The 14,864-nt window shown below is 40.9% G+C and overlaps 1 protein-coding gene across 5 annotated transcripts in view; it reads right to left on the minus strand.

The window, feature by feature from the left end:
* The window catches only part of RSPRY1 (ring finger and SPRY domain containing 1), a 54,001-nt gene extending 39,194 nt beyond the window's left edge, over positions 1-14,807 (minus strand). Inside the window, exons 1-2 of one of the 5 annotated variants that reach the window (XM_074402549.1) lie at positions 14,664-14,807; positions 5,861-6,012 (exon numbers count right to left, since the gene is read on the minus strand). The gene's annotated coding sequence lies outside the window, so the exon portion shown is untranslated. The other 4 variants (XM_010331337.3, XM_003943476.3, XM_074402543.1 and 1 more) reach the window with 4 other exon arrangements.
* Between the last annotated feature and the right edge of the window lie 57 nt (positions 14,808-14,864).

Raw genomic sequence — 14,864 nt, forward strand, 5'->3', positions numbered from 1 at the left:
CATACCCTGAGCACTGGCCAGGAGTAACAGAAATAAAATTTATAATGTAGTAGAATTAGAAGAGAAAAATTACTTCCATTATTTTATTTACTTATTTTTGAGAAGGAGTCTCCCTCTATGACCCAGCCTGAAGTGCAGTAGCGTGCAACCTCCACCTCCCGGGTTAAGGCGATTCTCCTACCTCAGCCTCTCAAGTAACTGGGACTGCAGGTGCTGCCACCACACCTGGCTAACTTTTACATTTTTAGCAGAGACAGTGAAACCGTTTCACCATGTTGGCCACAAACTCCTGACCTCAGGTGATCTGCCCATCTTGGCCTCCCAAAGTGCTGGGATTATAAGTATGAGCCACTGCGTCCGGCCTACTTCCCCAGATTCATGGCAATTCTTTTTAGTATTTTCCCAGTTTGATTACTGCTATAGGGAAAAAAAAAAAAAAAACCAGAAGAAAAAGAGAGAGATGGAGAAAGTCTTCATTTACACACACACACACACACACACACACACACACACACACATACATATACCACATGTAATAAAATATATATAAAGAGGGAGAAGGCAAAAGGGAAGGGACAGAAAAGAATGGAATGGGACGGAATAAGAGAGGAGAAAGAAAAGGAGAAAGGAAATGAGAGGCAACAGACAGACATTTTCAGTATTAAGAGAGCAATGGCTGAGCCAAGTGATAGCACAGATGTTCTTGGTTCTCCCAAACCACTAGGGCTGTCTTCAAAATTTGGAGGCTGTACTGAAAAGGATGTAACTGAAGTATATAGGTAGGAATATGATGCAAGGACCTAGCTGGAAATAGCTTTTTACAAGAACACATCCTAAAGCAGCAGAGTCGAAATAATAACATTGTCATTACTGTGGGGACTGAGGATGATTCCCTTGAGAGGGTAGATAGCCAAGAGATTTCAATGCTTGAAAGAATACAGGAAACAGCTGGGTGTGGTGGCTCCCGCCTGTAATCCCAGCACTTTAGGAGGCCGAGGTGGGTGGATCAACTGAGGTGAGGTGTTCAAGACCAGCCTGGCCAACATGGTGAAATCCTGTCTCTTCTAAAAAAAAAAAAAAAAAAAAAACGCCAAAAATTAGCAAGGCATAGTGGCGGGTGCCAGCTATTCAGGAGGCTGAGACAGAAGACTCACTTGAACCTGGGAGGCAGTGAGCCGAGATTGCACCACTGCACTCTAGCCTGAGGAACAAGAGCAAAACTCCATCTCAAAATAACAAACAAAGCAAAACAAACAAATATACACAAAAAAGAACAGAAGAAACAGAAACCAGAAATAGAAATAATTCTTTAAAGGGTCCCTGGAATAAATATCTACTAATCTTATAAATTATGCTGGTTTCTGAGGAAAACGAAAAAGCAACATTTAAGAGGCTATGCTCTGAGCCCTCTCACAGAAATTTCACTGAGAAGGGGCTGTTAGAATATTTCAGATGAGAAGAGGTAAAGAATTCAAGGTTTTCTGACAGTCTGGCTCTGGGCAGTAGTTCAGATGACTGTGCCACTAGAGTATTTACTTGAAATCCTAAAGTATTTTATTTTAAAAAGGCTTTAGAAATTTAAAAATATACACATTCATTTTAAAAACCTAAATGCTACACAGGTCTATGGAATGTGAAAACTCCTCTTCTACTCTACCTAGCCCATGCCTTTCCCAGAGATAACCTCTTAAAAGCTTCATGTGTTTGCTTCCGTATCTATTATCATATACTTACAAACTATAAATATAAACTATATATAAATATAAACAAACTACATATAAACTATAAATACTGTTCTATGATTTGCTCTTTTTGATTTAATACAACCTTCTATATCAGTTTCTATATCTATATCTATATCTATATATCTACCTCATGCATTTAAAGGCTGTATAGAAATTCATATTCTGGATCATCATAGTTTCTTGACCACTAAGCTATAAAAACTTGTGGCTAACTCATCTAACACATTGGGGATGGTAGAAGGGAGTAGTTCAGGATTAGATACAAGGGATCTATTCTGAGGAATGTGTCATCCCCTGGGGAAGTGCTCTCTAACTTCAAACTCCTTCCTCACAGTGGTAAGGGTCCTAGGACTATGCTCTGTGGTTGCCAGAGCAGAGGGGAACTCCACTGGCTTCTCTAATCCTCCAGAGCCTTTCCACACAATCTATATGAATGTGGGATGGAAAATAAGATACAAATGGTAGATTCAGTCCTAAATGGGGAAAACATACCTGAGGAAGGGAGGTATCAGGTACTAAAAATAACTGACAACGATTTGAGAATGTCAAGTTCCAGAAAAAAAAGCCCTGAAGGAGACAGAACAGGGATCCTATTGAAGTTCCGTAATTTCAGGGGGAAAAAAGCAAAAAGAATAGGGGATCCTATAAACTTAACAATTTAATGCCAATACATAAAGGTATTTAGAATAATTAACAAAAAACCATCTTGTGGGTGCCTGTAAGGAAAGAAGTTAAAAAGAAGTTTGTTGGATCTCAAATTCTTAAACTTTATCATTTTTTTCCTAAGGTTTTTATACACTGAATATAGAGTCATCTATGCAGATTTCCATTTAGTACAATTTTAAGGTGATTGGAAGATATCCAATACATGCAGGTATTTTTAAATATCTGACTAAATCTGATAGGCTGAGCATGGTGGCTCATGCCTGTAATCCCAGCACTTTGGAAGGCCAAGTTGGGAGGATTGCTTGAGCCCAGAAGGTTGAGACCAGCCTGGGTAATACAGCAAGACTCTATTTCTACAGAAAAAATTAAAAAGTTAGCTGGGTGTGGTAGTGCACACCTGTGGTCCCAGAAACTCAGGAGGCTGAGGTGGGAGGATCACTTGAGCCTGGGAGGTCGAGGGTGTAGTAAGCCCTGATGGGTGTCAATGCATTCTAGCCTAGGTGACAGAGCCAGACCCTGTCTTTAGGGACCAAAAAAAAAAAAAAAAAAAAAAAAAAAAAAAATCTGACTAAATATGGAGATAAGAAGACAAAAATTAAGGTTGCTTTTTTCCCCCATATTGAAGTAAAGTGCGTTTTGAGTCAGTTTCTTCCAAAAGAGAAATTAATTTTCTTTAAATGACCCAGAAAATGTCGACTATAAAATATGTCAAAGAAAATGAAGTTTTTAAAAAAACTTGAAATACTTAAAAAAAAAAAAAAAAGAAAAAAAGGATCAGCTGTGAAAACCAAGTGCAAAGAAGAGGTTAATTAGGTGGAGGAAGCTGTAAGGCATTTCACAAAGGAAAGCCTATGAAACATACAAGGAAAAAACAAGAGCTCTTACCTCTAAATATTTTGAGATGACTAAAATGTGCTTGACTAAAATGTGCTATGTCTGATGAACAAATGTATGTACTATGTAATATTAAGGAATTATAGTATCCATGTGGATTAGATTTGGTTGTACAGTCAATAATAATAGATGTATGACAGTTGATTAAGAAATTCCTAACACGTGCTTATATGTATGCAGACTAGATTTATAATGTATTGTTATATATGAATGTACTCTGTATGATGAAGCAATTATAGTACTATTTATTACTCATGGGGCTAGCAGAGTACTCTTGAGGGCTACAGCCACAACCAAGGCACATAAATGAACAGAGTATATGATCTTTCAGATTTATCTGATACTAAAAACCTATAGGTTTTCATTTGGAAATGGTTGTCATTCACGGTATTTTTTTGTACAGAGAAGTGACAACTGTAGGCGAAAGACTGGGTGAAAGTGAAACAATTACACTTTAGACAACTTTATCCATTCAAAAAAAGCATTATGTGGCCCACTTTCCAAGGACCACTGCTTTAAGACAATAAAACTCAGCTTACAGATTTTACAAACAATACCAGAGGCCACTATTACACTGGCTCTGTTGTCAGATAGACTACGTGAAAGTTCCAGCCCTGCAATATTTACTGATATGCATCCTAATTAACTTGACTCTCGACATACATTAAAAAAGAGACATAGTAATAGTATCTCACAGTGGGGATTAAGTGAAATAATGTATGCAATACATGTGGCACAGTGCCTAACACTTAAACTGGATTTAAAAAATGCAAGATGGATGAAACATACGGTACATGAATTACACCTCAATAAAGCTGTTTTTTAAATGCTTTAAAAAATGCAAGATGTTATTATAAAATAAGCATGTATCTAGACAGAAATAACTAAATAACCTGAGGAAGGGGGATTCAGGGGTAAAACTTGAGTTAAAAGCACTAAGAAAATCTTGGGAGGGATTGTAGCTTGATCATCCCATAGGTGGCATTAGAATCACTTAGGGTACTTACTAAAATGCAAATCCGTGGTCCTACTACAAACAGCCAGAATCAGAATTTCTAGGATGCTGGCCTAAGCTTGTATTTTCTTAAAAGCTCCCCAGGTGATCCTGATTGCAGCCACATTTGGAAATCACTGTATATAGAACCTACCACAGAACCTGGCACAGCAGGAAGGACCTACTGACTGAATTAGGGGGCAAACTGAAATACTAAAGGGTGATTCTTCTGGGGTCAAAAATGTTAATTTCCTTGTCCAGTAAAATGAACTGAGACTATCTCTGAATGCAGTCCTTTGGAGAGGTCAGCCTAAAAAGTCACTAGAATACAGTTAAATTCATAAGTGACATGTACAGCACCTATCAACACAAAGAAAAAAATGGCTCCATATATTTCCCATGAGATCCACCCTATGAAGCATCAAAAGGAACCTAAATGGTACCCTGTTTAGGGTAATATTATCCAGGGTTAAGAGACTGAACGGAATAGAAAACGAGTAAGATGAGATTATATAAAGGCAACACATCTGTAATATCTATATTCTTTACCTTAACTTCAAAGACAAAAACATTAGCTGGTGAAGTCAACTTTGAGACATAAAAAAACTAGTCACACAATTTAAATACACATCTGTGGCAATCATCAACTGATTTAATACTTTTTATTACTAGATGTCAGTGCTTAGTAGAAAGACTCCTATTATGTGCTAAATGGCAATCCTTTTAATATCATTATACTCTTTTTTATTTTATTTTTTGAGACAGAGTTTCATTCTTGCTGCCCAGGCTGCAGTGCAATGGCGTGATCTCAGCTTACTGCCACCTCCACCGCCTGGGTTCAAGCGATTGTCCTGCCTCAGCCTCCCAAGTAGCTGGGATTAGAGGTGTCTGCCACCATACCCAGGTAATTTTTGTATTTTTAGTAAAGACAGGGCTTCACCATGTTGACCAGGTTGGTCTTGAACTCCTGACCTCAGGTGATCTGCCCGCCTCAGCCTCCCAAAGTGATGGGATTACAGGCGTGAGCCACTGCACCCGGCCTAATATTATACTCTTTTTTTTTTTTTTTCCTTTTTTCTAGATGGGTTTTCACCACATTGGTCAGGCTGGTCTTGAACTCCCAACCTCAGGTGATCTGCCCGCCTTGGCCTCCAAAGTGCTTGGATTACAGGCGTGAGCCACCATGCCCGGCAATATTATACTCTTGTTAACAATTTTGCTGTAAGAGCATAATTATAATCAAATATTTCCTTTGCAAATCTATTTCTCTGAAGCGCAGTATTATTAATTTTGATTCTTGCCTTTTAAAGAAAGAAACAGAAGACTATTCATTCCATTTCTATATTATTTATGATTTATTCAATTTTTTACATTTTACATGTTTTTTTCTTTTTTCTTGGGGGCAAATGAAGTACCTAACACTTTATACTTTTTTTAAAGCTGCTCTGAGACAAAAAATAATCAAACTTAGGGTCTTGGTAAGTTTGGTGTTAAAAGCAGTAAGGTTCTAGTACTCAGTGTCTTTATAAAACACAGACCTCTACCATCATAAACAGCTCACCATGGAGACATCTGGCCAACTGGTCTAACCCTCTCTGACAAATGGTCCAGGAATCAATGATTCATCTCTTCAAATACTTGCTTGCATTCAGCCATAGTACAGATCAGTGAGAAAGAACACTTTTTCTTTGAAAATAGGATTTCAGACTTACACTGTCAAGGAAGGAAAAGCTGATTAAATGAGTGACCATAAATAAGAAAAGCCAGACTTTGGGCACTATATTATTGTTATAATCTTTACCTTATCATTCCAAAATAGTGTTAGAGGATGCAACATTTTTTTCCAACCTTCCCCCTCAAAAGCTAAGTCAAATAACATGAATAGTGAAATGTGTAACATACTGAAATTTTTCGTGATGTTCTCTCATTAGAAAATGTTTTCGGCTTTTTCCTTAAGTGTGTTAAAGCAATAGCTTCTATCATTACATTTACTCCCAATATTTTATTATGAAATTTTTCAAACATATAGATTAGTGAATTAAAGTTCTCTGTAAACTGTGAACTATATACCCACCACCTAGATTCTACTACTAACATTTTATTACACTTGCTTTATCACTAACCATCTCTATATCCAGCATCAATCCATAGTTTTTTTCTTTTTACATATTTCAAAGTAAACTATAGGCATCAGTATACTTCCCCTCAAATAATTCAGCATGCACAACGCTAATTAGACTTCAAGTTTTTAGGAGTCGAACTTACATACTATGAAATGTGCAAATCTTTTTTTTTGAGACAGAGTCTCATTTTGTCATACAGGCTCGAGTGCAGTGGCACAATCCCGGCTCACCCCAACCTCTGTCATTCATGTTCAAGCAATTCTCCTGCCTCAGCCTCCCACGTAGCTGGGATTATAGGCACACACTACCATACCTTGCTAATTATTGTATTTTTAGTAGAGACAGGATTACACCATGTTGGCAAGGCTGGTCTCAAATTCCTGATCTCAAGTGAACTGCCCGCATTGGCCTCCCAAAGTGCTGGGATTACACGTGTGAGCCACCGTGCCTGACCAGAATGTGCAAATGTTAAGCATAGTAAAGTGCTGAGTTTTATCAAATGCATATATCTGTGACTCAAACCTTACCAAGATAGAGAACATTATCTAGAAATACATTTGTTTTAAAAAATGCAAAAATTAGCTGGGCATGGCAAAGTGTGCCTGTAATTCCAGCTACTTGGGAGGCTGAGGTGGGAGGATTACTTGAACCTAGAAGGTGGAGGTTGCAGTGAGCAGAGATCATGCCACTGCCCTCAAGCCTGGGTGACAAAGAAAGACTCTATCTCAAAAAAAAAAAAAAAAAAAATCCTGCAAAACACCCCAAAGGCTATAATCTTCTTACTGAAGATTGTGTTTAAATGGGGAAAACTCTGAAGTCAACAATACTGATTTGGTAATGCAATAAGATTACACTTGCCAGTTGAAACAGAAACTACCTAAAGATGTTTCAACAAGAGTGTTTCTGTTTCTAGACTCTAAAGCCTCTGGTATTTTGTTGAAAAAGGTAAGAAGGGGGTAGATTGTGAAATATCTGGTTGGAATTTTACTTTTCTCCCAAAAAGAAAGGTTGCCTTGATAAAGTGTTTTTCCATGTCAGCCAGATGTCCAAAGCTGTCTATCTGGAGGTTTAAGTCACACTGACTACCATTATCCTGTGAATTGTAACCTTCAAAAGTCTGGGAAAAGCACTAGATGATTCTGACACTTCCCTTATGCACTGAGGATCTTTAAGAAAGCACACCTTTGAAAGCAGATATTTTTTTCTGGTTGAAAGAGTATCTGGGCAGGGCATGGCGGCTCATGCCTGTTAATCCCAGCACTTTGGTAGGCCAAGGCAGGCAGACAGCTTGAGCCCAGGAATTTGAGACCAGCCTGGGCAACATGGAGAAACCCTGTTTCTACAAAAAACACACAAATTAGTTGGCATGGTGGCTTGCACCCTGTAGTTCAGCTACTGGGAAGAGTGGTAGAAGGGGGAGGCTGGGTAGAGGTGGGAGGACTGCCTGAGCTGAGGTCAAGGCTGCAGTAAACCATGATCGCACCACTGCACTTCAGCCTAGAAAACAGAGTAAGATTTTTTTTTTTTTTTTAAAGAGTATCTGGAAAAATCCTCCTCTAAAATGCTGAGAGCTTTTTTAACCTAGTAGCGGTGCACCTGTGGTCAGAAAGAATTATAGAATATAGTCCTGATCTGAAACAATACAAAGGAGAAGAGACAAATCTTTTCAGCATTCAAAGAATGTATTCAAAATAAAATTTAGGCCTAGGATAGAGTAAGGAGTTTCTGGAAGCAAATAATAGAAAAAAGGGGAAGTAAATAATCCCTGCCTGAAGTCTTAAGAATTGAAAAATTTGGCCAGGTGCGGTGGCTCAAGCCTGTAATCCCAGCATTTTGGGAGGCTGAGGCGGGTGGATCACAAGGTCAAGAGATCGAGACCATCCTGGTCAACATTGTGAAACCCCGTCTCTACTAAAAATACAAAAAGTTAGCTGGGCATGGTGGCGCGTGCCTGTAATCCCAGCTACTCAGGAGGCAGAGGCAGGAGAATTGCCTGAACCCAGGAGGCGGAGGTTGCGGTGAGCTGAGATTGCGCCATTGCACTCAGGCCTGGGTAACACGAGTGAAACTCCGTCTCATAAAAAAAAAAAAAGAAAAGAAAAGAAAAAGAAAAATTTGCCTTGGACACCCCCAAAATACAAAAATACTAAGAAAGAATTGAGGTAAGTGCTTATGACGACTGCAGTACAGGGGAGAAAAACAAATGTAATATTCCATAGTACTTGTGGTTTTCCCTCCAGGAAGCCAAATTATAGATCATATAACTATGTTATTCAAATATATACAAATGTGAAGGAAAAGGATTTTTCTATCACAGAAAACTCTTTGCTATTAAGAAAAGCAAATAAAAATATATAAGCAGCATGAATGTCAACATTTTCCTTAATGATGTCTACTTTAAAGGATGTCTAAAACACTCATACTGCATACTCATTTGGATGCTTATTAGACTCTAATACGTAGTCAATAAATATCTTAGGTGAATTTATTCTAAAATCTGTAAAAACATAAAGCCTCTCCAAAATATTTATCATTTTGAAAAACTGAGACAACACCATTCAATAAATATATATCCAATGCGTATATGACAGGCAGTGAGGAAAAGATAAAAAAGGGTCCCTCATGCTCCCAACAAAGGGAGCTGGGGTTAGGGACAAATTTAGCTCCCTCCCCAAAGTCTACAGATAAAGCATCTACTAGAAGGAGGCCTCTCATTCCATCAGTTTTCCAGTGGAAAAGGAACTCAGATAACACTGAAATATCTCTGTGTGAGCAAGTTTTTAGGGGACTATACAAATCAGCAATAGCAAAAGGGGAATAGAGGATCTATCTTTGCATTGTAACACATTTATGTCTTACATTATAAGCCAAAATATTGTTAGTATAAATATTCTCGCCCACACAGTGAAAATTTAACCAAACACCTATAAATTAAACTGATAAATATGAAGCTAAATAAAAATTCTAATAAAAAAAGAGGAATCATGACGAAAAGCACGATCATTTTGAGACAATACAGATGACACACCCCAAATTAAGCACCCTTCCTGAATACTGCAGGAATCCCCATTCTGCGTATGACATGTGAGAAGCCTGTACTGGTGCCAGGTTTCCCAGGACAGACTTTCTGGGAGAAAAAAGTTTAAAGATCACAGTAAACTCCAATACTGCTATAGTTTTAGGTTACAAATACCATGTTTTAGTAATGCTTAATAATTCACTTGGTAGGTTATTAGTAAGTAGCCCTTAGGCATCTAAGTATGAACAACTATGAAACAATAAGAATTTAAAAAAAAAAAAGGAGCTATATTTCCCATGTGGAGGGATTAGGTAGGAACCACATTTTGAGAATCACTGCATTAATGGAACACCGGAGAGAAGGCAATTCTTCAGGAGGTAGAGGGATAAGAAAAAAACTAACACTGAACATTAAAGTATGAGGTAATAATATACTTGCTGAGTAAGGTGTTTCAAACCTTCTATTTGAGGTATATAGGACCTATGAAATTACGCCTGGAAACTATAATTTCAAGCAATCAGAAAGCTATGTGCAGAGTTCATTCCTTAACAAACTTAAGGAATATATAAATTCCATACTATTTCAAATGTATTCTCAGTTTTCAAAAGCTCAGAAACAAAGGGGAATGTTCTCTAAGAGCCTACCACTATATATAACTTTACCTGATTTAACCTTGTATATACATTTATCTAAAGTTACTGCTTTTACATATTTAACCAGCAACACTCCCTTTTGGAATGGACACATTTGTATATTTTTTCTACTCACAAAGGTTGGCAAGAAAAGGATTTCAAAAGCTGACTTGCTGAATGATAAACTAAAGGAAAATATTCACTCCTTTGCATTTAAGTTGTAGAAGTCCCCTGCCAAAGGTTGTGGCCCAAGTTATGGCATTTATTTCTTTGTGATTATTCTGTTTTTCAGTTTTCTTATTTGAATATCAGAGGAAAAACTACCCAAATTCAATGGTAACTGCCTTGAAAATGCCACAAGTTTGAAGAGAAGCTAAATCCATAGTTTATTATTCCCAAATAATTCTCTTGAAATAGATTGCTGGTTCCATTGCATTTCCCATTTGTGTTGACTGCTGACTTTTTACTTATTTTGCAATCCTGAGACTATCACACCCTACTTTACAAGGATCCTACTAAAAAATACAAAACATTTCCTATTTATTTATTTGAGACAGGGTGTTGCTCTGTCGCCCAGGATGGAGTACAGTGGCTCACTGTAGCTTCAACCTCCCAGACTCGAGATTCTGCCACCTCAGCCTCCTGAGTAGCTCAGACGATCTGCATGTGCCACCATGCTGGGCTAATTTATGTATTTTTTTGTAGAGATGGATGGGGTTTTGCCATGTTGCCCAGGCTGGTCTTGAACTCCTGGGCTCAACTGATCCTCCCACCTTGGCCTCCCAAAGTGTTGGGATTATAGGTGTGAGCCATGGTGCCCAGTCATAACTTCCAGTTTTAAGTAGTGTAATAGTGATTACTGTCCTCAAGAATTCCTAACATTTTCTCCAAACTATACAGAGTGTGAAAAAAAGTTATATTTAAAAAGATGCAAAGGGATTTCCCATTTCATTGCAACAAATTACTTCACTGTTAAGAAAAGTATATATACTTTTTGATAGGCTAAATTAAACTCACTTGCCAGGCATGGTGGCTGACACCTGTAATCCCAGCACCTTGGGAGACCAAGGCAGGTGAATCACTTGAGCCCACATGTTTGAGACCAGCCTGGGCAAGATGGCGTAACCCTGTCTACAAAAAGTACAAAAACTAGCCAGGTGTGGTGGCTCGCACCTGTAGTCCCAGCTACTTGGGAGGCAGAGGTGGGAGGATCACCTGAGCCTGTGAGGTAAAGGCTGCTGTGAGCCACGATTGTGCCACTGCACTCCAGCCTGAGAGACAGAGTGAGATCCTATCTCAAAAACAAAACAAAAACAAAAACAATCATTTGTTAAACTTTTGCCAAAACCTACCTCTTTTTTTTTTAGGCTCCAGGCTCCACAGTGCTACATAACTTAAAGATTTGTTTTTTACCCCCAATTCAGTACAGATTAACACACTATTACACAAAATGCTAAGTTTTTATTTCCCTTTGACACTTGCTAAATGAAAGGTTATTTTGCTGACGAAAGCAGAAGTCCACATACAGTGTGCTAGGATACCACCTATAATCAATAACTTAAAAATAATCATTGAGGGAGGGACATGGTGGCTCATGCCTGTAATCTCAGCACTTTGGGAGGCCGAGGTGGGCAGATCACTTTGAGCTCAGGAGTTCAAGACCAGCCCAATCAACATGGTGAAAACTTGTCTCCACTAAAAATACAAAAATTAGCCAGGTGTGGTGGTGCATGCCTGTAATCCCAGTTACTTGGGAGGCTGAGGCAGGAAAATCGCTTGAACTGGGAGGCTGAGGATATAGTGAGCAGAGATAGCGCCACTGCACTCCAGCCTGGGCAACAACAGGGAAACTTGTCTCAAAAAATAAATCACTGAGCTCAGAAAAAAGCCTAACACAGAAAGACATTAAGTAATAGGTTAGGGCAACATGCATCCTGGGAGATCAAAGAATTCACAACAATCACTGGTTACACTTTTTAAAAAGACCCACTGATTGACAGAGCATGGTGGCTCACACCTCTAATCCCAGTGTTTTGGGAGGCCAAGGCGGGCGGATCACGAAGTCAGGAGACCGAGACCATCCTGGCTAATATGGTGAAACCCCGATAAATACAAAAAAATTATCAGGGCGTGGGACATGCCTGTAGCCCTAGGGCTGAGGCAGGAGAATCACTTCAATTCAGGAGGTGGAGGTTGCAGTGAGCCAAGATTGCGCCACTGCACTCCAGCCTGGGCGACAGTGGGAAACTCCGTCTCAAAAACAAACAAAAAAAGACCCACAGATCACAAAAACAGAAAATTCAGAGCAGCAGAAAATTGACTTCGAAAGGCCGGGTGTGATGGCTCATGTCTGTAATCCCAGCACTTTGGGAGGCTGAGGCAGGCAGATCACCTGAGGTCAGGAGTTCAGGACCAGCCTGATCAACATGGAGAAACCCTGTCTCTACTAAAAACAGAAAATTGGCCAGGTGTGGTGGTGCATGCCTTTAATCCCAGTTCCTTGGGAGGCTGAGGCAGGAGAACTGCTTGAACCTGGGAGGTGAAGGTTGCAGTGAGCCGAGATCACGCCATTGCACTTCAGCCTGGACAACAAGAGAGAAACTCCGTCTCAAAAAAAAAAAAAAAAAAATTACTTCAAAAAAAGTCCCATATATATTGCCCGATATTTGGAAAACCTTCTCTAACAAGTACCATGAACCAAACACTAGTAAGATATCACACAGGGACACAAGTCTCTTATCATCTCATAGAGGGATCTACAAAGCAAGATACCGTTCCAGGAAATACAAACTCTACATAAGGAGAAAAATACAGAGAACCACTGTGCAAGAAAAATTTAAAAGTAACTTCCTAAAGCAAGCTTATAATTATGTAACCAGGAAAAAAAAAGTGACTTCCAACGTGCCTCACAATCTATAGGCTGGGGCTACAAGGCGTGGAGGAAAAAAGGCAGTCTTTACAAATCACAACCGAGGGAACAAGCATGATATTCACTACCTGTAGACATCTAAAAGCCATGCATATATATGTGCAAAAGGGGGAGGAGGTTTACAATGTAGATCAAATTACTTAGAGAAAAATTTCAGCTGTCGGGGGAAAAAATTCCTGAAGGAAAAAATATTTCAGTGCTAACTCTTGCCAGCACCATAAGAAGTTCAAAGTAAATGAAAACTCTGAGAGCAAAAGCTGAAAATCCTACCCCCCCCCCCCCCGCCCGTCTAAGCAGAGTTCGAAACCATGGGTTTAGATCCTAATATGACCTAAGAAGCTGTGAACCTTGAAGCTTTCAGTACAATATGGCTCCCAGCACTCCGCAGGTGACAGACAACAACCGTATTAATCTCACCCCTTACCTCTACATACTGCTTTACAGTTTAGAAAGTGCCTTCACTTTTATTCCTCAACAGCAACCCATTTAGTGGTAGAATCACAGTAACTTACGTGTACGCAGCTTGTAGTTTGCACTTTCACACACTGCGCCGGCTATTTCACAGAAGAGACTTAAGGAGGTTAAGTCACTCCACTAAGCACAAACAGATGGTAGGTGAGGAGCCTAGAAAACTGAGGGATTCTACTCAGTCAATAATAGACACTTCCAACCCTTCAAAGTTCAAAGTACAACACTCCAGGGGGAGCAAACTCACTCAGAGAACTGTACAAGACAGGACCTCAGAGTCTCAGCCGACCGTCTGTGTGTCGGTCGGTTTCCCTTCCCAAAGACGGGAAAAGTGAGGCAGCAGGCAGAGACAAACGCCTAATTTGAAGTCACGCAGGGGGTGTTGGTGGGATGGGCTCTCCCCACCCCACTCGGGCTCTAAGCCCGGAAGCAGCTGGATCCTGTGTCTGAGACACCTGGTTGATCTCCAGAGAGGGGGAAGAATTCCCGTTTCCCTCTCACTATTTCCCACTCGGGCTTTCTTATGGATAGAGGTGTCTTCTTCTCATCACCGCCCAAAAACCTCCTCTCCCCAAGGTCCTTACCACATTTCCAGCTCCGGCCTCTGTAGTAGAATTCTGCTAGTTCTGGTTCCTACCTCCTAGCCCCATTCTCTGCCTCTCGATCCCAAGGCGTTTCGAAATCTCCCCCCGGAGGTCTGCCTCCCACCCGGGCCACCTAGACCGCAAACTCCACAAAAGGAACCCTCCCCAACGCGTCCCCTCGTCTACCCTTTCTGTCCCGGGCACCCCTGAGTAGGTCAGGACCCCCTCAACACCAGGAGCCACCGCAGGAGCTAGATCCCTGCCTCTCACCTGGGCCCCGTTAGCTGCAGCCTCCTGAGAAGGGCGACCCCCAAGAACCCTTCTGGTGAGGACCCCCGAAAGAGGGAACACCCTCTTCGAGGAACCTCTTCAGATCCCTCAAGCGCGGGCCTCTGTGGAAAACCTCTCGGCTGTTTCTCGGGTTCTGACCAACGCCACCCCTCTCCCGGGCCCTTTCCCAGAGCTTGCCCCGGCCCCAGTCCGGTCCGCCCGCCCCAGGCTCGAGCGACGGTTCCCCTCCCTCACAGACATCCCCAACCCTCAGACTCCCTCCCGCTCCGCGTGCCCAGGGGGCTTTTCAGAGCAGCACGGTCGGGCTGCGGCACTGACTTTCTCTAGCTCCTGGGTCCACCGGAGGGAGGGGGCGGCGGCGGCGACGCGACTCCTTTGTGACAGGTCCGAGAGAACGGTAAAGATGGACGCGAGGCCACGGCGCTGCCATTACGCGCAGGGCCCACCCCCGCTTCGTACCGCCCTGGCCCTCCCTCAGTCCCCTAGGAAACGCCCCTTTCTCGGTGGCAGTCCCTCTCC

This window comes from Saimiri boliviensis, chromosome 1 (assembly GCF_048565385.1).
Source record: "Saimiri boliviensis isolate mSaiBol1 chromosome 1, mSaiBol1.pri, whole genome shotgun sequence".
NCBI classification, from domain to species: Eukaryota; Metazoa; Chordata; class Mammalia; order Primates; family Cebidae; genus Saimiri; species Saimiri boliviensis.